At 40.5% G+C, this 20,244-nt stretch overlaps 17 non-coding genes and 10 pseudogenes across 17 annotated transcripts; 1 reads left to right on the top strand and 26 right to left on the bottom strand.

Moving 5' to 3' along the window:
* Positions 1-25: 25 nt before the first annotated feature.
* On the bottom strand, positions 26-144 carry LOC118347746. The gene has a single exon (XR_004800913.1). It is a non-coding gene; the product is annotated as a 5S ribosomal RNA (ribosomal RNA).
* A 190-nt stretch (positions 145-334) lies between these two features.
* LOC118347881 lies at positions 335-453 on the bottom strand. The gene has a single exon (XR_004801025.1). It is a non-coding gene; the product is annotated as a 5S ribosomal RNA (ribosomal RNA).
* Positions 454-643: 190 nt separating this feature from the next.
* Positions 644-762, bottom strand: LOC118347876. Its single transcript, XR_004801020.1, has one exon. It is a non-coding gene; the product is annotated as a 5S ribosomal RNA (ribosomal RNA).
* Positions 763-949: 187 nt separating this feature from the next.
* Positions 950-1,068, bottom strand: LOC118347768 (annotated as a pseudogene).
* A 190-nt stretch (positions 1,069-1,258) lies between these two features.
* On the bottom strand, positions 1,259-1,377 carry LOC118347862. Its single transcript, XR_004801006.1, has one exon. It is a non-coding gene; the product is annotated as a 5S ribosomal RNA (ribosomal RNA).
* A 190-nt stretch (positions 1,378-1,567) lies between these two features.
* On the bottom strand, positions 1,568-1,686 carry LOC118347852. The gene has a single exon (XR_004800996.1). It is a non-coding gene; the product is annotated as a 5S ribosomal RNA (ribosomal RNA).
* Positions 1,687-1,875: 189 nt separating this feature from the next.
* On the bottom strand, positions 1,876-1,994 carry LOC118347754. The gene has a single exon (XR_004800921.1). It is a non-coding gene; the product is annotated as a 5S ribosomal RNA (ribosomal RNA).
* Positions 1,995-2,184: 190 nt separating this feature from the next.
* Positions 2,185-2,303, bottom strand: LOC118347873. Its single transcript, XR_004801017.1, has one exon. It is a non-coding gene; the product is annotated as a 5S ribosomal RNA (ribosomal RNA).
* Positions 2,304-2,493: 190 nt separating this feature from the next.
* On the bottom strand, positions 2,494-2,612 carry LOC118347743. The gene has a single exon (XR_004800910.1). It is a non-coding gene; the product is annotated as a 5S ribosomal RNA (ribosomal RNA).
* A 190-nt stretch (positions 2,613-2,802) lies between these two features.
* On the bottom strand, positions 2,803-2,921 carry LOC118347867. The gene has a single exon (XR_004801011.1). It is a non-coding gene; the product is annotated as a 5S ribosomal RNA (ribosomal RNA).
* Positions 2,922-3,112: 191 nt separating this feature from the next.
* LOC118347869 lies at positions 3,113-3,231 on the bottom strand. The gene has a single exon (XR_004801013.1). It is a non-coding gene; the product is annotated as a 5S ribosomal RNA (ribosomal RNA).
* Positions 3,232-3,421: 190 nt separating this feature from the next.
* Positions 3,422-3,540, bottom strand: LOC118347880. The gene has a single exon (XR_004801024.1). It is a non-coding gene; the product is annotated as a 5S ribosomal RNA (ribosomal RNA).
* Positions 3,541-3,730: 190 nt separating this feature from the next.
* Positions 3,731-3,849, bottom strand: LOC118347875. The gene has a single exon (XR_004801019.1). It is a non-coding gene; the product is annotated as a 5S ribosomal RNA (ribosomal RNA).
* A 187-nt stretch (positions 3,850-4,036) lies between these two features.
* LOC118347767 lies at positions 4,037-4,155 on the bottom strand (annotated as a pseudogene).
* A 190-nt stretch (positions 4,156-4,345) lies between these two features.
* LOC118347855 lies at positions 4,346-4,464 on the bottom strand. Its single transcript, XR_004800999.1, has one exon. It is a non-coding gene; the product is annotated as a 5S ribosomal RNA (ribosomal RNA).
* Positions 4,465-4,654: 190 nt separating this feature from the next.
* On the bottom strand, positions 4,655-4,773 carry LOC118347770 (annotated as a pseudogene).
* A 190-nt stretch (positions 4,774-4,963) lies between these two features.
* LOC118347766 lies at positions 4,964-5,082 on the bottom strand (annotated as a pseudogene).
* Positions 5,083-5,272: 190 nt separating this feature from the next.
* LOC118347888 lies at positions 5,273-5,391 on the bottom strand. Its single transcript, XR_004801032.1, has one exon. It is a non-coding gene; the product is annotated as a 5S ribosomal RNA (ribosomal RNA).
* A 190-nt stretch (positions 5,392-5,581) lies between these two features.
* LOC118347886 lies at positions 5,582-5,700 on the bottom strand. Its single transcript, XR_004801030.1, has one exon. It is a non-coding gene; the product is annotated as a 5S ribosomal RNA (ribosomal RNA).
* Positions 5,701-5,890: 190 nt separating this feature from the next.
* LOC118347781 lies at positions 5,891-6,009 on the bottom strand (annotated as a pseudogene).
* Positions 6,010-6,425: 416 nt separating this feature from the next.
* Positions 6,426-6,544, bottom strand: LOC118347772 (annotated as a pseudogene).
* Positions 6,545-6,734: 190 nt separating this feature from the next.
* LOC118347884 lies at positions 6,735-6,853 on the bottom strand. The gene has a single exon (XR_004801028.1). It is a non-coding gene; the product is annotated as a 5S ribosomal RNA (ribosomal RNA).
* Positions 6,854-7,041: 188 nt separating this feature from the next.
* LOC118347778 lies at positions 7,042-7,160 on the bottom strand (annotated as a pseudogene).
* A 416-nt stretch (positions 7,161-7,576) lies between these two features.
* Positions 7,577-7,695, bottom strand: LOC118347771 (annotated as a pseudogene).
* Positions 7,696-7,885: 190 nt separating this feature from the next.
* LOC118347773 lies at positions 7,886-8,004 on the bottom strand (annotated as a pseudogene).
* Positions 8,005-8,198: 194 nt separating this feature from the next.
* On the bottom strand, positions 8,199-8,317 carry LOC118347777 (annotated as a pseudogene).
* Positions 8,318-13,376: 5,059 nt separating this feature from the next.
* LOC118347821 lies at positions 13,377-13,484 on the top strand. Its single transcript, XR_004800968.1, has one exon. It is a non-coding gene; the product is annotated as a small nucleolar RNA R71 (small nucleolar RNA).
* Positions 13,485-20,244: the final 6,760 nt, after the last annotated feature.

Raw genomic sequence — 20,244 nt, 5'->3', positions numbered from 1 at the left:
CGCAAGGCGGAAAAAACAAAAACGAGGGGTGCAACATGAGGACTTCCCATGAGGTTACCCATCCTAGTACTACTCTTGCCCAAGCACGGTTAACTGCGGAGTTCTAATGGGATCCGGTGCATTACTGCTGGTATGATCGCACCCGTCAAACTAATTATTTAAAATTCATATAATCCTAGTGCGACGTACTAGCGTCTTTCCGATCCAAATACGAATCGGCGATTTGATTCAAACCCTTAGCTACGCGATGGGCAGGGCGCGATTTTCCTAAAAATCTACTCCGAAGTTGTCCTTCTTGTAAATTCCTCTCGCAAGGCGGAAAAAACAAAAACGTGGGGAGCAACAAGAGGACTTCCCAGGTGGTCACCCATCCTAGTACTACTCTCGCACAAGCACGCTTAACTTCGGAGTTCTGATGGGATCTGGTGCATTAGTGCTGGTATGATCGCACCCGTCAAACTAATTATTTAAAATTCATATAATCCTAGTGCGACGTACTAGCATCTTTCCGATCCAAATGCGAATCGGCGATCTGATCGAAACCCTTGGCTACGCGATGGGCAGGGCGCGATTTTCCTAAAAATCCACTCCCAAGTTGTCCTTCCTGTAAATTCCTCTCGCAAGGCGGAAGAAACAAAAACGAAGGGTGCAGCACAAGGACTTCCCAGGAGGTCACCCATCCTAGTACTACTCTCGCCCAAGCAAGCTTGACTGCAGAGTTCTGATGGGATCCGGTGCATTAGTGCTGGTATGATCGCACCCATCAAACTAATTATTTAACTTTCATATAATCCTCGTGCGACATACTAGCGTCCTTCTGATCCCAAAGCGAACTGGCGTACAGATCCAAATCCGTGGCTACGCGATGGGCAAGGCACGATTCTAAAAATCCACTCCCGAGTGGCCGTTCTTGTCAATTCCCCTCGCAAGGTGGAAAAAACAAAAACGAGGGGTGCAACACGACGACTTCCTAGGAGGTCACCCATCCAAGCACTACTCTCTCCCAAGGACGCTTGACTGCAGAGTTCTGAAGGGATCCGGGGCATTAGTGCTGGTATGATCGCACCCATCAAACTAATTATTTAAATTTCATATAATCCTCGTGCGACATACTAGTGTCCATCCGATCCCAATGCGAACCGGCTTGCAGATCCAAACCCATCGCTACGCGATGGGCAGGGCGAGATTTTCCCAAAAATCCACTCACGAGTGGTCCTTCTTGTCAATTTATCTCGCAAGGCGGAAAAAACAAAAACGAGGGGTGCAACACGAGGACTTCCCAGGAGGTCACCCATCCTAGTACTACTCTCGCCCAAGCACGGTTAACTGCAGAATTCTAATGGGATCCGGTGCATTAGTACTGGTATGATCGCACCCATCAAACTAATTATTTAAAATTCTTATAATCCTAGTGCGACGTACTAGCATCTTTCCCATCCAAATGCGAACCGGCGATCTGATCGAAACCCATAGCTACGCGATGGGCAAGGCTCGATTTTCCTAAAAATCCACTCCCTAGTGGTCCTTCTTGAAAATTCCTCTCACAAGGTGGAAAAAACAAAAACGAGGGGTGCAACACGAGGACTTCCCAGGAGGTGACCCATCCTAGTACTACTCTCGCCCAAGCACGCTTAACTGCGGAGTTCTGATGGGTTCCGGTGCATTTGTGCTGGTATGATCGCACCCATCAAACCAATTATTTAAAATTCATATAATCCTAGGGCGACCTACTAGCGTATTTCCGATCCAATGCAAACCGTTGATCTGATCGAAACCCTTGGCTACGCGTTGGGCAGGGCGCGATTTTCCTAAAAATCCACTCCCAAGTTGTCCTTCTTGTAAATTCCTCTCGCAAGGCGGAAAAAACAAAAACGTGGGGACCAACACGAGGACTTCCCAGGAGGTCACCCATCCTAGTACTACTCTCGCCCATGCAAGCTTGAATGCGGAGTTCTGATGGGATCCGGTGCATTAGTGCTGGTATGATCGCAACCATCAAACTAATTATTTCAAATTCATATAATCTTAGGGCGACCTACTAGCGTATTTCCGATCCCAATGCGAACCGGCGATTTGATCGAAACCCTTGGCTACACGATGGGCAGGGCGCGATTTTCCTAAAAATCCACTCCCGAGTGGTCCTTATTGTCAATTCCTCTCGCAAGGCGGAAAAAACAAAAACGAGGGGTGCAACACGAGGACTTCCCAGGAGGTCACCCATCCTAGTACTACTCTCGCCCAAGCACGGTAAAATGCGGAGTTCAAATGGGATCCGGTGCATTAGTGCTGGTATGATCGCACCCATCAAAGTAATTATTTAAAATTCATATAATCTTAGTGCGACGTACTAGCGTCTTTTCAATCCAAATGCGAACCGGCGAACTGATCGAAACCCATATCTACACGATGGGCAGGGCGCGATTTTCCTAAAAATCCACTCCCGAGTTGTCCTTCTTGTCAATTCCTCTCACAAGGCGGAAAAAACAAAAACGAGGGGCGCAACACGAGGACTTCCCAGGAGGTGACCCATCCTAGTACTACTCTCGGCCAAGCAAGCTTGACTGCAGAGTTCTGATGGGATCCGGTGCATTAGTGCTGGTATGATCGCACCCATCATACTAATTATTTAAAATTCATATAATCCTAGTGCGACCTACATGCGTATTTCCGATCCCAATGCGAACCGGCGATCTGATCGAAACCCTTGGCTACGCGATGGGCAGGGCGCGATTTTCCTAAAAATCCACTCCCGAGTGGTCCTTCTTTTCAATTCCTCTTGCAAGGCGGAAAAAACAAAAACGAGGGGTGCAACACGAGGACTTCCCAGGAGGTCACCCATCCTAGTACTACTCTCGCCCAAGCATGGTTAACTGCGGAGTTCTAATGGGATCCGGTGCATTAGTGCTGGTATGATCGCGCCAATTAAACTAATTATTTAAAAATTCATATAATCCTAGTGCGACGTACTAGCGTCTTTCCGACCCAAATGCGAATGGGCGATCTGATCGAAACCCATAGCTACGCGATGGGCAGGGCGCGATTTTCCTAAAAATCCACTCCCGAGTGGTCCTTATTGTCAATTCCTCTCGCAAGGCGGAAAAAACAAAAACGAGGGGTGCAACATGAGGACTTCCCATGAGGTCACCCATCCTAGTACTACTCTCGCCCAAGCACGGTTAACTGCGGAGTTCTAATGGGATCCGGTGCATTACTGCTGGTATGATCGCACCCGTCAAACTAATTATTTAAAATTCATATAATCCTAGTACGACGTACTAGCGTCTTTCCGATCCAAATACGAATCGGCGATTTGATTGAAACCCTTAGCTACGCGATGGGCAGGGCGCGATTTTCCTAAAAATCTACTCCGAAGTTGTCCTTCTTGTAAATTCCTCTCGCAAGGCGGAAAAAACAAAAACGTGGGGAGCAACAAGAGGACTTCCCAGGTGGTCACCCATCCTAGTACTACTCTCGCACAAGCACGCTTAACTTCGGAGTTCTGATGGGATCTGGTGCATTAGTGCTGGTATGATCGCACCCGTCAAACTAATTATTTAAAATTCATATAATCGTAGTGCGACGTACTAGCATCTTTCCGATCCAAATGCGCATCGGCGATCTGATCGAAACCCTTGGCTACGCGATGGGCAGGGCGCGATTTTCCTAAAAATCCACTCCCAAGTTGTCCTTCCTGTAAATTCCTCTCGCAAGGCGGAAGAAACAAAAACGAAGGGTGCAGCACAAGGACTTCCCAGGAGGTCACCCATCCTAGTACTACTCTCGCCCAAGCAAGCTTGACTGCAGAGTTCTGATGGGATCCGGTGCATTAGTGCTGGTATGATCGCACCCATCAAACTAATTATTTAACTTTCATATAATCCTCGTGCGACATACTAGCGTCCTTCTGATCCCAAAGCGAACTGGCGTACAGATCCAAATCCGTGGCTACGCGATGGGCAAGGCACGATTCTAAAAATCCACTCCCGAGTGGCCGTTCTTGTCAATTCCCCTCGCAAGGTGGAAAAAACAAAAACGAGGGGTGCAACACGACGACTTCCTAGGAGGTCACCCATCCAAGCACTACTCTCTCCCAAGGACGCTTGACTGCAGAGTTCTGAAGGGATCCGGGGCATTAGTGCTGGTATGATCGCACCCATCAAACTAATTATTTAAATTTCATATAATCCTCGTGCGACATACTAGTGTCCATCCGATCCCAATGCGAACCGGCTTGCAGATCCAAACCCATCGCTACGAGATGGGCAGGGCGAGATTTTCCCAAAAATCCACTCACGAGTGGTCCTTCTTGTCAATTTATCTCGCAAGGCAGAAAAAACAAAAACGAGGGGTGCAACACGAGGACTTCCCAGGAGGTCACCCATCCTAGTACTACTCTCGCCCAAGCAAGCTTGACTGCAGAGTTCTGATGGGATCCGGTGCATTAGTGCTGGTATGATCGCACCCATCAAACTAATTATTTAAAATTCATATAATCCTCGTGCGGCATACTAGCGTCCTTCCGATCCCAATGCGAACCAGCGTGCAGATCCAAACCCGTGGCTACGCGATGGGCAGGGCATGAGTTTCCTAAATATCCACTCCCGAGTGGTCGTTCTTGTCAATTCCCTTCGCAAGGTGGAAAAAACAAAAACGAGGGGTGCAACACGACACCTTTCTAGGAGGTCACCCATCCAAGCACTACTCTCGCCCAAGGACGCTTGACTGCTGAGTTCTGAAGGGATCCGGTGCATTAGTGCTGGTATGATCGCAGCCATCAAACAAATTATTTAAAATTCATATAATCCTCGTGCGACATACTAGCGTCCTTCCGAAACCAATGCGAACCGGCTTGCAGATCCAAACCCATGGCTACGCGATGGGCAGGGCACGATTTTCCTAAAATTCCACTCCCGAGTGGTCGTTCTTGTCAATTCCCCTCGCAAGGCGGGGAAAACAAAAACGAGGGGTGCAACACGACGACTTCCTAGGAGGTCAGCCATCCAAGCACTACTCTCACCCAAGGACGCTTGACTACAGAGTTCTGAAGGGATCCGGTGCATTAGTGCTGGTATGATCGCACCCATCAAACTAATTATTTAAAATTCATATAATCCTCGTGCGACATACTAGCGTCCTTCCGATCCCAATGCGAACCGGCTTGCAGATCGAAACCCATGGCTACGCGATGGGCAGGGTGCGATTTTCCTAAATATCCACTCCCGAGTGGTTCTTCTTGTCAATTCCTCTCGCAAGGTTGAAAAAACAAAAACAAGGGGTGCAACACGACGACTTCCCAGGAGGTCACCCATCCTAGTACTACTCTCGCCCAGGCACGCTTGACTACGAAGTTCTGATGGGATTCGGTGCATTAGTGCTAGTATGATCACAACCATCAAACTAATTATTTAAGGTTCATATAATCCTAGTGCGACATACTAGCATCCTACCGATCCCAATGCGAACCGGCGTGCAGATCCAAACCCGTCGCTACGCGATGGGCAGGGCACGATTTTCCTAAAAATCCACTCCCGAGTGGTCGTTCTTGTCAATTCCCCTCGCAAGGCGAAAAAAACAAAAACATGAGGTGCAACACGAGGACTTCCCAGGAGGTCACCCATCCTAGTGCTACTCTTGCCCTAGCACGCTTGACTGCGGAGTTCTGAAGGGATCCGGTGCATTAGTGCTGGTATGATCGCACCCATCAAACTAATTATTTAAAATTCATATAATCCTCGTGCGACATACTGGCGTCCTTCCGATCCCAATGCGAACCGGCGTGCAGATCGAAACCCATGGCTACGCGATGGGCAGGGCGCGATTTTCCTAAAAATCCACTCCCGAGTGGTTGGTCATGTTAATTCCTCCTGCAAGGCAGTAAAAACAAAAATGAGGGGTGCAACATGAAGATTTCCCTGGAGGTCACCCATCCTTGTAATAGTCTCACCCAAGCATGCTTAATTGTGGAGTTCTTATGGGATCTGTTGCATTAGTGCTGGTACAATTGTACCCACCAGACAACTAATGGAAAGTTCATATAATCCTAGTACGACCTACTAGCGCCATTCTGATCACAATGAAAATCGGCGATCTGATCGAAAGCCATCGCTACGCGATGGGGTGGGCACGATTTTCCTAAAAATCCACTCTCGAGTGGTCGTTCTTGTTAATTCCTCTCACGAGGTGGAAAAAACAAAAATGAGGGGTGCAACAGTAGGTCGCTATGCAACGAGGTGGGCACGATTTTCCTAAAACTCCACTCCCGAGTTGTCGTGCTTGTTAATTCCTCTCACGAGGTGGAAAAAACAAAAATGAGGGGTGCAACACGAGGTCGCTATGCAACGAGGTGGGCACGATTTTCCTAAAACTCCACTCCCGAGTGGTCGTTCTTGTTAATTCCTCTCGCAAGGCAGTAAAAACTAAAACGAGGGGTGTGACACGAGGACTTCCCAGTAGGTCACCAATCCTAGTAATACTCTCGCCCAAGCATGCTTGACTGCAGAGTTCGGATGGGATCCAGTGCGTTATTGGTGGTATGATCTCACCAACTAGACTACTTATGGAAAAGACATATAATCATAGTACGACCATCTCGCGCCCTTCCATTCCCAATGCGAACTGGCGATCTGATCGACACCCATTGTTGTGCGATGGTCTGGGCTTGATTTTCCTAATAATCCACTCCCGAGTGGTCGTTCTTGTCAATTCCCCTCGCAAGGCGGAAAAAACAAAAACGAGAGGTGCAACACGAGGACTTCCCAGGAGGTCACCCATCCTAGTGCTACTCTTGCCCAAGCACGCTTGACTGCGGAGTTCTGAAGGGATCCGGTGCATTAGTGCTGGTATGATCGCACCCATCAAACTAATTATTTAAAATTCATATAATCCTCGTGCGACATTCTGGCGTCCTTCCGATCCCAATGCGAACCGGCGTGCAGATCGAAACCCATGGCTACGCGATGGGCAGGGCGCGATTTTCCTAAAAATCCACTCCCGAGTGGTCGGTCTTGTTAATTCCTCCCGCAAGGCAGAAAAAAAAAATGAGGGGTGCAACATGAAGATTTCCCGGGAGGTCACCCATCCTTGTAATAGTCTCACCCAAGCATGCTTAATTGTGGAGTTCTGATGGGATCTGTTGCATTAGTGCTGGTACAATTGTACCCATCAGACAACTAATGGAAAGTTCATATAATCCTAGTACGACCTACTAGCGCCATTCTAATCCCAATGAAAATCGGCGATCTGATCGAAAGCCATCGCTAAGCGATTGGGTGGGCACGATTTTCCTAAAAATCCACTCTCGAGTGGTCGTTCTTGTTAATTCCTCTCACGAGGTGGAAAAAACAAAAATGAGGGGTGCAACAGTAGGTCACTATGCAACGAGGTGGGCACGATTTTCCTAAAACTCCACTCCCGAGTTTCCGTGCTTTTTAATTCCTCTCACGAGGTGGAAAAAACAAAAATGAGGGGTGCAACACGAGGTCGCTATGCAACGAGGTGGGCACGATTTTCCTAAAACTCCACTCCCAAGTGGTTGTTCTTGTTAATTCCTCTTGCAAGGCAGTAAAAACTAAAACGAGGGGTGTGACACGAGGACTTCCCAGTAGGTCACCAATCCTAGTAATACTCTCGCCCAAGCACGCTTGACTGCAGAGTTCGGATGGGATCCAGTGCGTTATTGGTGGTATGATCGCACCAACTAGACTACATATGGAAAAGACATATAATCATAGTACGACCTTCTCGCGCCCTTCCATTCCCAATGCGAACTGGCGATCTAATCGACACCCATTGTTGTGCGATGGTCTGGGCTTGATTTTCCTAATAATCCACTCTTGAGTGGTCGTTCTTGTTAATTCTTCTCGCAAGGCGGTAAAGACAAAAACGAGGGGTGCAACACAATGACTTCCCAAGTGGTCACCCATCCTAGTTATACTCTCGCCCAAGCACACTTGACTGTAGAGTTCTGATGGGATCCGGTGCATTAGTGGTGGTATGATCGCACCGATCATACTACTTATGGAAAATGCATATAATCAGAGTACGACCTTCTCGCACCCTTTCGTTCCGAATGCGAACCGGCGATCTCATTGACACCCATTGTTGTGCGATGGGGTGGGCTCGATTTTCCTAAAAATTCACTCCCGAGTGGTCGTTCTTGTTAATACTCCTCTCGCAAGGCGGTAAAAAGAAAAAAAAAAAGTGTGCAACAGGAGTACTTCGAAGGAGGTCTCCAATCCTGGTACTACTCTCGCCCAAGCATGCTTAACGACAGAGTTCTGATGGGATCCGATGCATTAGTGCTAGTATGATCACACCCATTTTGTTGTTCATTATCTCCAAAAAAAGTTTAGGCACTCGTTTGTTTTCTGAATTGGTTAAAAGATCCAATACCTATTGATCTTCGTGCTTCCTTGGGTAATGTTGAAAGTTTTGAGATAGAACCGAGTGATGAACATATTTCTTACTTACATATTTATTAAACTTTTTCATAATATTTAGTTTTATACCTTTTAATAATATTTTTTTTAATAGTTTGATCCCAATTCATGCTTTATTTATGTTGATGAGCAGTGACTCAAGGCTTATGGTCTACACATTCTATATTTGTTGTTAAAGATTTCTATCTGATGACTATTTGTTGACACAGAAAAGCCATGTGGGGTTCCTTGGATGGGTCCTAATATTTGTAACAATAATGAATGAATTTCTTATGTTATGGAGGTTTATTGTTCAATCATTTGAGACCCATTTGTGTTAAATTATGAAGTTTTGTGAGGCTAAGTTTGTCACTTTTCTGGGTTGTACTCCTTTAAATTATGATGTTTATTGTACTCCTTTATGCAGTAAAAAGAAAAAAAGTAATTTCTACACAAAGCCTTTCAAAATGATAAAAAAGGGCAATGAGAAAGGAAGGTAAAAAAAAAATGTGAGTAAAGGCAAGTAAAAAAAAAACAAACAGGAGATGCCTTAGTTATATTGTAGTTGGTCACTTTGGTTACAATAATATAGATTGGGCGTTGTCCATTATGTCTCCTAGTGCATTTTAGACTCTGATCCGAATTACTCTCAAATCCCATCATTATCCTTATTTGAAGAGTCCTACACTCGTTAAAAATTCTTAAGTAATTCCAACGTCTTGCCCACTTGAAAGTATTTTGAATTTGAATGTGTTTTGACTTGTTCTTTTATAGACTCTGAAATTAAACATAAAAATCTGCTTAGGAGTATCCCAAAGTAAATAGAAACTACAATTCAAGAATGCGCATTAATTCCAATAATTTCTATTAACATTTTAGCATTTTTGTCCAGTAATAGGGTATTTAGAGTGCACTTTCGTATACTCATCACACCCCCAACTTGCTTATTGCTAGTCCTTAACAATTTCTATACTAAACAGATGAAAGAGATGAGAACCACTAAAATAGGCCACCAATTCACATTTTCCAAATTCACATATTAAAAACAAACTAAGGAATCCAATAACCCATCAATCAATCCACTTATACCAATTCACAGAGTGTGTGTGTGTTTTCCAAGTTATAACCATCTTACCATTAACCTTGACACATGCAACATCAAGAACGTCTCAAGCAAAAGGTTCAAATCCATAACTCACGGGTATAATAGTGTTTCGTGTAAGGGCTCTCTCTATAGAGTTGACAAATGGTGTACACACAATCACATAGAGATTTAGGTAATTATAAACAAGCAACAAACAAGCATTGATCTTATGATATGAACACTAACAAATGAGAATTCAACCATTCTTTCCAAAAGCTTACTTAGGATCAGAACGATCAACACAAAAGGTTGTAACGTGGCTTAGGTTCAGAGCTATATGGAAAAAATGAAAAATGATTCAAAAACTTCCAAATACTACAAAAGGAATCTTATTAAATATCTCAATAGACCACACTTCTCACTTGATGTACTATTCAACCTTTCAAATCATCAAATAATGTCTCTTTTTCTTTTCCCTTTTCCTTTTTTTTTCTTTTTTTTTTCATCATTTTCTTTTTATAATTTGGTGATCAATTACATGTCACCTTGGTATTTTGCTATTTCTACCTAGCCTTGGTATTTTTGCCTTTGAAGCTCACTCACTTGAACACCTTGTAACTCGTGTTCTTCCCTTTTTTCTCTCCTTTTTTTATTCCTTTCAAAAAGAAGAATTCCACATCTAGTACACACTTGGAAGTAACAAAGATAGGAAAAATTAGTGTATAAGCTATACTCCAATGTGGAGAGGCACGCATGTGGGCATATGAAAAGAAAATGTTACATGTGTTTATTGGCTCAAAGTTGGATACTAGGGGTCTATAATGGAAAGGGTTAGCTTAAAAGGCTCAAACGTTGATCCTAAGTTGACCTCCGTGATATCTCAAGTATATCCACCATCTTACCACAAACCATGTAATGATATTCTCAAAAGAAGTGTCCAATTCAACATATCAATGAATGCTTATCACAATTTATTGCATTTGTAGGCTCTCAATCCTCTCCAAAACTCACATTAATACTTAAGCAAAAGAGTTCTTTATGTGTCAAACCACCATCTTAGCACAAAACTTGGATGAGTGCATTAAAGATTTTGTGAATGTCTCAGCAAAAAATGATTATGGTGGGTTTGATGAATTCATGAAAATGGCTATGAATAAGAATGAGTACAAATGTGAAAATGATGACGTGTGATGTAAAATTAAAAAAAATTTGACACATGAAAATATGCCACAGAGTTCCAACAAGCATTTTCAATACTGAATTTGCATCATCACCCCCAACTTAAATGAACCATTATCCTCAATGTTTAAGAATCAAATTTGAATGAGAAATAACTAAAAATGGTAGAATACACCTGATGAGTGACGTGGGTAGCTCGCCAAGCACCAAAGATGGTAACCTGAAATGACAAAATGAAACTAACCTGCAAATAAAAACAAAGAAAACAACAGCAAACAAAAAGGAAAAGAAAGAAAATAAGAGAAAACAAAAACAAAACAAAACAAATAAAGAAAAACATACTTGTGTGGTGTGGTTAAGGTTGATAGACCGGATCCACAAGTGGAATCTCTTCCACTTCCAGATGTTGCCTATCAATTAATACTTTAAGGCGTTGACCATTTACTTTAAAAATCTGACCATCTTTAGAATCTTCTATTTCTACCACCCCATTTGCCAAAACATTCTTCAGTACAAAAGGGCCAGTCCACCTAGACCTAAATTTTCCTGGGTGCTTATGGAGTCTAGAATCATATAAGAACATTAGGTCATTAGGCTTAAACATCTTCCTGCCAATATTTTTATCAAGAAATGCTTTCGTTTTAGCCTTATAGATTTTAGAGTTTTCATAAGCAATATTTCTCAGCTCCTCCGACTCGGTCAACTGAAATTTCCTATGCTTACCAGCATTCAATTTCGAAGAAATACTAGTAGGAAAAGTGTCACCTCGGCTGAGAAATGCATGCTTAAGACTTGAGGGCAGTGGCTTCAATTCCAATTTGAGACTATCCATTCATGAAGGAATTTGTTTTCCTTTTTTCTTAGACAACTCTTCTAATTTCGATTGCCAAATATGTGGGCCATAATCCTGAGGTTCATCAAAAATAGCACAAACATCAACAATATCAGATGAATCATTCATAGTATCAAATTCAGAATTAACAAGAAAATATTCAGGAGAATTAGAATCATGAGTTGTGTGAACTCCCTTGTCTATGAGTGTGTCAATCATGTATGTTTGGTGGCACTCATCATCTTCCTTGGATTGATTATTGATGTGGAAAATGTTGACCTCCATGATCATGTTTCCAAAAGATAATTTCATTTGCTCATTCATACAGTTTAGAAGTGCATTAGCCGTAGCAAGGAAATGTCTACCTAATATGAGAGGAATCTTAGAGTCAGAGTCAACAACTGACTGAGTATCCAAAATCAAAAAATCAACAGGGTAATGAAATTTGTCAATTTGGATCAAAACATCCTCAACTATCCCTCTTGGTTTCTTAACTGAATGGTCAGCCAATTGAAGCACAACAGAAGTAAGCTTAATTTCACCCAAACTAAGTTGCAAATAAATGGAATAAGGCATCAAATTTACACTAGCTCCTAAATTTATCAACGCTTGCCCAAACTCATGATTCACAATATTACATGCAATGGTGGGACAACCAGGATCCTTGTACTTTGGACGAATTCGCTGCTCAATTAGAGCACTAACTTGCTCTGTTAGAAATGATGTCTTCTTAACATGGTGCTTCCTCTTAACTGTACATAAATCTTTGAGAACTTTTGCATAAGTAGGAACTTGTTTAATAACATGCAAAAGAGGAAGATTGATTTTTACCTACCTTAGATTCTCTAGGATTTCATTGTTAGGATCCAAAGTTCGCTTGCTTGATTTTAAAGCTTGAGGGAATGGTACCTTAACATGACTTTTTCTCACCTCAGGTTCCTTGGTCAGCTCGGCATCACTACTATCTTGATCCTTTTCCACATCCTCTAATTTGTTCGTTGTTGGGATGTGTAATGTCTTACCACTTCTCGTCACAATGGCATTCACACACTTCAAATTCTCTTGTGCCATGTGTTGACCATGGGGTGCGGACTGAGCCTGAGATGGAAACTTACCTCGCTCATTCACACTCAAGGAGCTCATCAATTTAGACACTTGGCTCTTTATCTCCTTATTTTCTTCAACAACCTGCGTAATCAAATATTCAAACTTTTGGTTAGTCTTACCTTGTGCCTCAATAAAAGCATGCAAAGTGTCTTCTAAGGAATTCCTAGAAGATGAAGGTGCATGATATGGTGCAGGGTATGATCTACGGGGTTGTGTAGGTGGCTAGTTTTCAGACTTCCAGCTAAAATTGCAATGATTGCGCCACCCCGGATTATAGGTATCGAAATAAGATGTAAAAGGCTTCTTGTACATACCTAAGGCATTACATTGTTCCTCATACATCCCTCTCATCTCAGCAAATGTGAGACACTCTTGGGCGAGGTGATCTACCCCGCCACACACAAAACATGGTCGAAAAGACTCTGCATGATTAGCCACATGTGTTGGCTTTAAGTCCTTAGTCTTTAACACATCTAGCTCTCTAGTGAGCATCTCAACCTTAGCCTTTAGGCTATCCTCTTCCCTGAGATGGTAAATTCTACCACCATTTGGGTTTCCTGCAAGTCGTGACCTATTTGTGCCCTCAGTAGCACTAGGTCCAGTCCAAGTGTGAGCTTTTTCAGCAAGCTCATTGAGGTATTCTATGGCCTCATCATGATCTTTCTATAAGAACTCACCATTACGCATAATCTCCACAAATTGGCGCTCTCTAGGTATAAGTCCCTTATAAAAATAGCTCACTAAGCGCCAATTCTCATACCAATGGTGAGGACACATACTCAACAACTCCTTAAATCTCTCCCAAGACTGATACAAAGTCTCACTGTCCTTTTGTGCAAAGGTGGAGATTTGCCTTTTTAAAGCATTGGTCTTATGTTGGAAAAAATACTTATTAAAGAAGACCTGAGTCATCTCACTCCATGACCCAATAGATCTGGGTCTCAGTGAGTATAGCCAACTCTTAGCTCTATTCTTCAAAGAGAAAGGAAAGAACTTAAGTCTCACAACGTCATCAGTTGCATTTTGACTATGAAAAGTTGCAACTACTTCCTCAAACTCCCTAATGTGCACATAAGGGTTTTCATTTTCCAAGCCATGAAAAGTAGGGAGTAACTATATCATCCATGTTTTAAAATCCAATTGGTAAGTATTAGCAGGAAACATGATGCATGACGGTGTGGTTGTGCGTGTAGGGTGGAGGTAATCATGAAGATTTCTAATGGGTTGATCCTCGTGTTCACTTATTTCTTCGGGACTAGATGGATTGTCAAATAAAGGATTTAAAAAGTTAGATTATGACTCTTCCACAGACCTACAAGCAAATCTACCCAATGTGTCTCTATATCTATGCATGCAAGGTAACAAAATACTAAAAACTAAAAATACTATGAAAGGAAAGAAAATAATAATAATAATGCAACAAGCTAAAAGAGGGAATGAAGTTACCGCATTTACAAACTGCTGAAATAAAAACCTATCTAGCAATTCTTCTACTGTCTCCCTGGCAACGGCGCTAAAATTTGATTAAGCCCAAAGAATAACGCGGTAGTTGTAGCACATCTTTGGGGTGTCGATCCCACAGAAAGACAAATTAAAAGAATAGTAGAAGGAATAAAGAAACTAAAGAAAAATGTTAAATGATTAATGGAGACCAAAGATTATTTTAAATGCAATTAAAGTGAAGCAAAGTGACTAATGAAAAAAGTACTCAAATTTGACAAACAGTAAAGCGTCGGGAATCCCTTGCACAAATCTGGTATTTTAATTACTCTTAATTCATTGAATAACTCAATTGAGAACTCAATTCTCAAAATTTCCAATCGGAAGGTATAGATTTATAAATCAAAATTAAACCAAATGTAACCCTTTGAAAAATCATTCACCACTTTTAAAATACGTAAATTATTATAACTATTGAGAAAATTCAACGACGACAATATACTTTGGAAGTGATATCGCAGTAAAGAATTAAATCAATATAGAAAAATAATTGATCCAAACATAATCAGTCAATCCATTCAATAGAAAAAGCATGACTAAATCTATAAACAGAATAAATTCTATAATTATTCAAAGAAGAAAACATCAACAATGAATTGAGAATGATAAAACAAAAGAGTTTTAGTAATTGAAAATTAAAGATAAATTAATAATATCATCTACTGTGCAAGTTCATCCCTAGCCCTACTTGAGAATTTAGTTACCCAAAAATGTAATGGACAACAAAAATCTCAAGAGAAAAATAAAGCAAACGGCGTCCATAGAAATTAATTTTAGATCTTCCTCCTTCAAACTGAGTCGTCTCCCTCTTCTAAACTCCTCAATTTTGTGCTAATGATGTGCTTAAATAGGGTAGGAAAGAAACCCTAATGTCTTCATATTCTCGCACACAAAATCGCCTATATTTTAGGACTCAAATTGACAGCCATGTATGTGTTTCAGGAGTTTGAATTTGGAAATCCTTATTAGAGACAACTTTCTATCCCTTTAAGATAGCTTTTCAACACATCAAGAATCGCATCAATCTAATATCTGAGCGAAAAGTTATGATTAAAATAATAAAGTGTGTCCATTATGTCTGCTAGTGCATTTTGGACTCTGATCTGAATTACTCTCAAACCCCATCATTATCCTTATTTGAAAATGTGACGCTCCCAAATTCCACTTGGGATCGGACGGACATTTGAAGCGTCGGGACATGCAACACAAGGTTACTTGCCCCCGTTCATGACATATAAGATGCAATGTTCCTAACATGCATCTAGCATTATGCAATATTCGCAGCGGATAATAAATTTCTTTCTTTTTTTTTGTTTTAGCAATACTATGCACCAAACTGAAATATCCCAAATACTTAAAACATACTTCATACTTAACGACATACTAAGCAACTAAGATCACAATAATAGTCCATATGGTTGTGATCAAAAGAGTGTTGGAGATTGAACTCCACAAATACAAGTAGTAATCTGAGGTAACTACTGTACTACCATCTACGTCGCACCGTCGCTTAGTCGACCGTTTCCAGTTGGTCGATTCCCGGTCCTCCTTCAGATCCTATAACAAAATCTACCATTCGGGGGGAATGGTAGTTGGGACTACCACAGTGAGATCTGATTACAAATCTCAGCAAGTTAACAGAAAACTTCCACACAGGTTAATGATGCATGCATGGCAGTAAAAACATGAATGCATAATCAAATCATAAGTAATCATAGCATAATTTGACATACAACATAACATAACTGGCATAACTTAAACTGAAACTAAAGCTTAGCATGAACGTGACTTGAAACACAACATGGACTTGAAACATAGCATGAACGTGAACTTGAAACATAACACGGATTTGAAACATAGCATGAACGTGGACTTGCATAATTTGAACATGAACTTTAAACATAACATGAACCTGAGCATGACATAACATAAATATGAACTTGGAACATAACGTAAACGTGAACATAACATAACATAACATGAACTTGAAACATATTCTTGTCTCATGGGATTACCATGATTGCGTGAACGTAAACTTGAACATAGCATAACGTGACACATGACTTGAACGTGAAATGCATGAACTTGGAATCTTATTCAATAGACTTAATCATTAAAGTGATCATATGGGTGCTACACAGGTCCCCTTGAGCCGTGTGTCCCTGCCGATTACCGCATCACATCACAGGTTTCTATACCAGCTGTAAGTGAGTTAATACATACTCCACAGTTGTTGTGGCCCCACATATTCTACGTGTCACGATTGCTGTGTCTCACGTAGTGTATGCTCTACAGTTGTTGTGGCCCCATGACTTATTTGTTTGTGCCACACTTACTGTGGACACACGTAACATAAAGTGTGGCTTCATCGGCGTTAGTGCCTGGCGCACTCCAGTGACCAGTTAATTAGCCCACATTCGCAACCTGCTGACTGTACTTTGTCAACCCAGGGAATTTCACACCTATTTAGACACTCCAGCATAAACAAAGGAGTTCCACTAGGATATTACCCCATCCTAGCGCTTAGGGTCGTGATTGACATGAATAACTTAACTGGCATACATGACATTTCGTAACGTGACATAAAAGACAGAAGTCCTGACGTAGCATAACGTGACATGGACATAAGACGACATACATGTCATACTTCAAGACATAAATATAACAGAGAACATTTTATAACATGGCATACATGTAACATGCAACATTTCGTAACATGGCATACCATATAACAGACAACATTTCTTAACATGGCGTAACATGTGACAGTGAATATTATGTCACATGAAATACATGTAACAGATGGTATACTTAACATGACATACTTGCAATGTATAGCAATACGTGACAGAATATCTTGTGTAACAGATGAATAATTCATGACAGAATAAATTTTGTATAACAGATAAATATGTAATGACTTGGCATGGCACATATGATAACATGCATATATACACTTTAGTTCCCTTACTTATCACTCATACACATTAAATTGATAGTAAGTTAAAAGCTAACCTACCTCGATCGTCGCGTTCTACTAGAATAAAGCGCGAAACACGAGGAACTGTAAGAGGGTATTCTAAAAGTTAAAAATTAATTACTAACAATTAGAAAAGTGAAAAGAGACAACTTAGAGTAAAATTACCATTTTACCCTCTACATGTGGACAAATGATCATTTTACCCCTAACTTAAGGATTTCACATCCTAATTCCAAAAATTACCAAAATTTACATTCATCATGTAAATTTTGTCCCAAACTCAAATATCAATTCAGAAAAACTTAAAACCAATCACAACTATGAAGAACTCACTATGGCCAAAACCTACATAGGCCATTTGTCTTGATTTTGGTTGCAATTCTTTCAAGTTTCAAAACTCATGATTAAACTAAAATCTTGTAACAAAGATCTTCATATCCTAAGTTTAAAAACACACTAAAAAAATATCCATTAAGAAAAAGCTAATTATCAACACCAAACTTTTTGTAAAAAGACCCAAACTTTTTAATAAATCACAAGTTTTGACCTTAATAAAAACATCTCCAAGAATTCCAAAAATATCAAATCTTACTTCTAACATATTCATAACATCATTCTAAGATCATACATGCTTTAAATCATTAAACAAAACTCACCAAAAATCACAAAACAACACTTGGAGTTTTTGGTTTTAAACTTAGTCCAAAACAGAAACTGTTTTTCCCAACTAACTTTGATCAATCTCTTGATCCACGGCTTAAAGACATGTGATCTTCAAACTAACACATCACATGGTTTAAAAATGTGTCTTAAAGAATATCAAATTATCAAACTTAAAATCACATGGCTAAAATTTAGTAAAACATGGATCTAACTAAAAAAATCAAATTTTAGGCCTAACCGAAATCTTCTTGCATAGAAAATCATATCTTTAAAACTAATACTAATTATCTTCGAAATAACATCCTAATATGTATATATAAGATGCTTAGGATCATCATATAAAAATATCAAAGCCTTTGCAATAAGATTAAACCACGAAATATTCAAACTTTCACAAAACAGAAACTGTTTTTCCACTTCCAATTTTCAAGTTTCTAACTCTAAGAAAATCTATCATCAAAAGCTTTATTCATGCAACAAAACCTCAATGAACATTCATAAACACATGTTAACAACACTCCATAAAATTTTCGGACCAACATATGTCCATTAGCTTGGTCAAAACTTCCAAAACATAACATACTCTCCAGTTTCACGCCCAGAATGACCTTTCCATGGTTAAAAATACTTTTGACTGAACCAATGAGCATGGAATGCGACTAATAAGATATCCACGGAAACTAGACTCAAATCCGAACAACTTATGTGAAGGAATCATCTTGGGAAAATACTTACAAAGGGTCTAAAATGTCCACGCAAAATGTCCTATAAATCTGCCCGAGAGAGCTCTTTTGGGTTTGTCTCTAAAAACGGGAGAAAAGAAGTGATAAAATGGAATGAAAAGTGCCTTGCACGACTATAGACTCCTGGAAGGGGAAGTTGTGGGTGCGAATGACCCTTGATTGGAGGTGGCTGTGTGACATAAAGTGGAGAATAGTGAGGGGCAAAGACTGCCTGCAGCAACTGTGAAAGATGGAGGTTGATGGAGTGGATTTCTCCTGCACATCAAGACACTATTGGATACAGCAAATGGCAGTGGATGGTCTGCCATGTGGGGGAGGAAATTTCGCCAAGAAGTTTTGCCAAGGTGGCCAATTTCGTGAGCCTTGGTGGGCCCCACCAAGTGGGCTTCAATTTGGGGTTTAAAAGGGGTTTGGTTGGGGTTTGAGATGCTATCAAGCCCAAAACCAATTTTTCTTGGTCCAATCAAATTTTCAAGGTTTAAAAGGTTGGATAATGATGTCATAACAAGGATTTGATTAATTAATAGCATGTGGAAGTGATTTAATCATGTGATTAAACACAATACTAGAAATCGGGTTAAAAAGGGTTTGGAGACCAACTTTAGAGTTTGGGGAAACCGTTTAGGATTTCGGTTTCAACCAAGATTTTGGGGTTTCAATTGGATTCCAACCATTTAGGGTTTTGCTAGGGTTGAAATCCTCTTTAGTTTTGCACAATTTGGTTGATCAGATCAAATAAAGCTTTACATAGGTGACATGATCTCACACCTTAACTTCCTTCATAAATCCATCTAATGATTCCTCTTTGTACCAAGTCTCTAAAATTATTCACTATGTGTGGCTAAGATCTTGCCAAGTGTCCAAATAAAACTCCTCCAACCTAATTTGGACATTTCACACTGTGATTTTGAAAACACTGCACTGGATGCGCTTATCGAGGTTACTATTTACTCAAAACAATTCATAATAAACTTAGTACTAAAAAATTCTAAATATTCATATTAACCTATAGTAAAAATCGTTTACATAAATTCAACCCCGAAGTGCCCCTAAAAATAAATTTCACAATTTCCAACAGACGTTTCATCCGAAATTATGAAAATAGGTTATTGCGCCATAAAATCCTAAATAATCCATTGAGTGTAATGGCGCAGGCCATAATGCATTCTGATACTTCTAACTACCTCAAATAATTAAACTCATATTTCTAGCACCATAGTGAGTGATAACACTGACTATGTTGACAGATAAAACCTGTGCGATTGGTCGATTCGTAAAAACTTATAGGGTTTTTACAAGATTCCTAAAGTCAATAGAAATTCCACCAATGAATTTCTAGCGAGCTGATACAGAAGAGTTCTACACTCATTGAAAGCTTTTAGGTTGTTCCAACGTCTTGCCCACTTGAAAGTCCTTTGAATTTGAATGGGTTTTGACTTATTCTTTTATAGACTCTGAAATTAAACATAAAAATCTGCTTAGGAGTATCCCAAAGTAAATAGAAACTCAATTCAAGAATACACATTAATTCCAATTATTTCTGTTAACATTTTAACATTTTAGTCCAATAATAGGATATTTAGAGTGCACTTTCGTACACTCATCAGGCGTCTATTATAATCTGTACAAATGGGGGTTTAAAAAAAAAACCGACAAAGTATGGTTGCAGGCCAAGTCAGGTAGGGCCAAAAATTTCTTGGGCGGGCTATTGTGTAGGCCTAGTATTTTCCATTGAGCAT

Source organism: Juglans regia, chromosome 2 (assembly GCF_001411555.2).
Source record: "Juglans regia cultivar Chandler chromosome 2, Walnut 2.0, whole genome shotgun sequence".
Classification (NCBI taxonomy): Eukaryota; Viridiplantae; Streptophyta; class Magnoliopsida; order Fagales; family Juglandaceae; genus Juglans; species Juglans regia.
The sequence above is the reverse complement of the archived record's forward strand: the minus strand, read 5'-3'. Positions and strand labels throughout refer to the sequence as shown.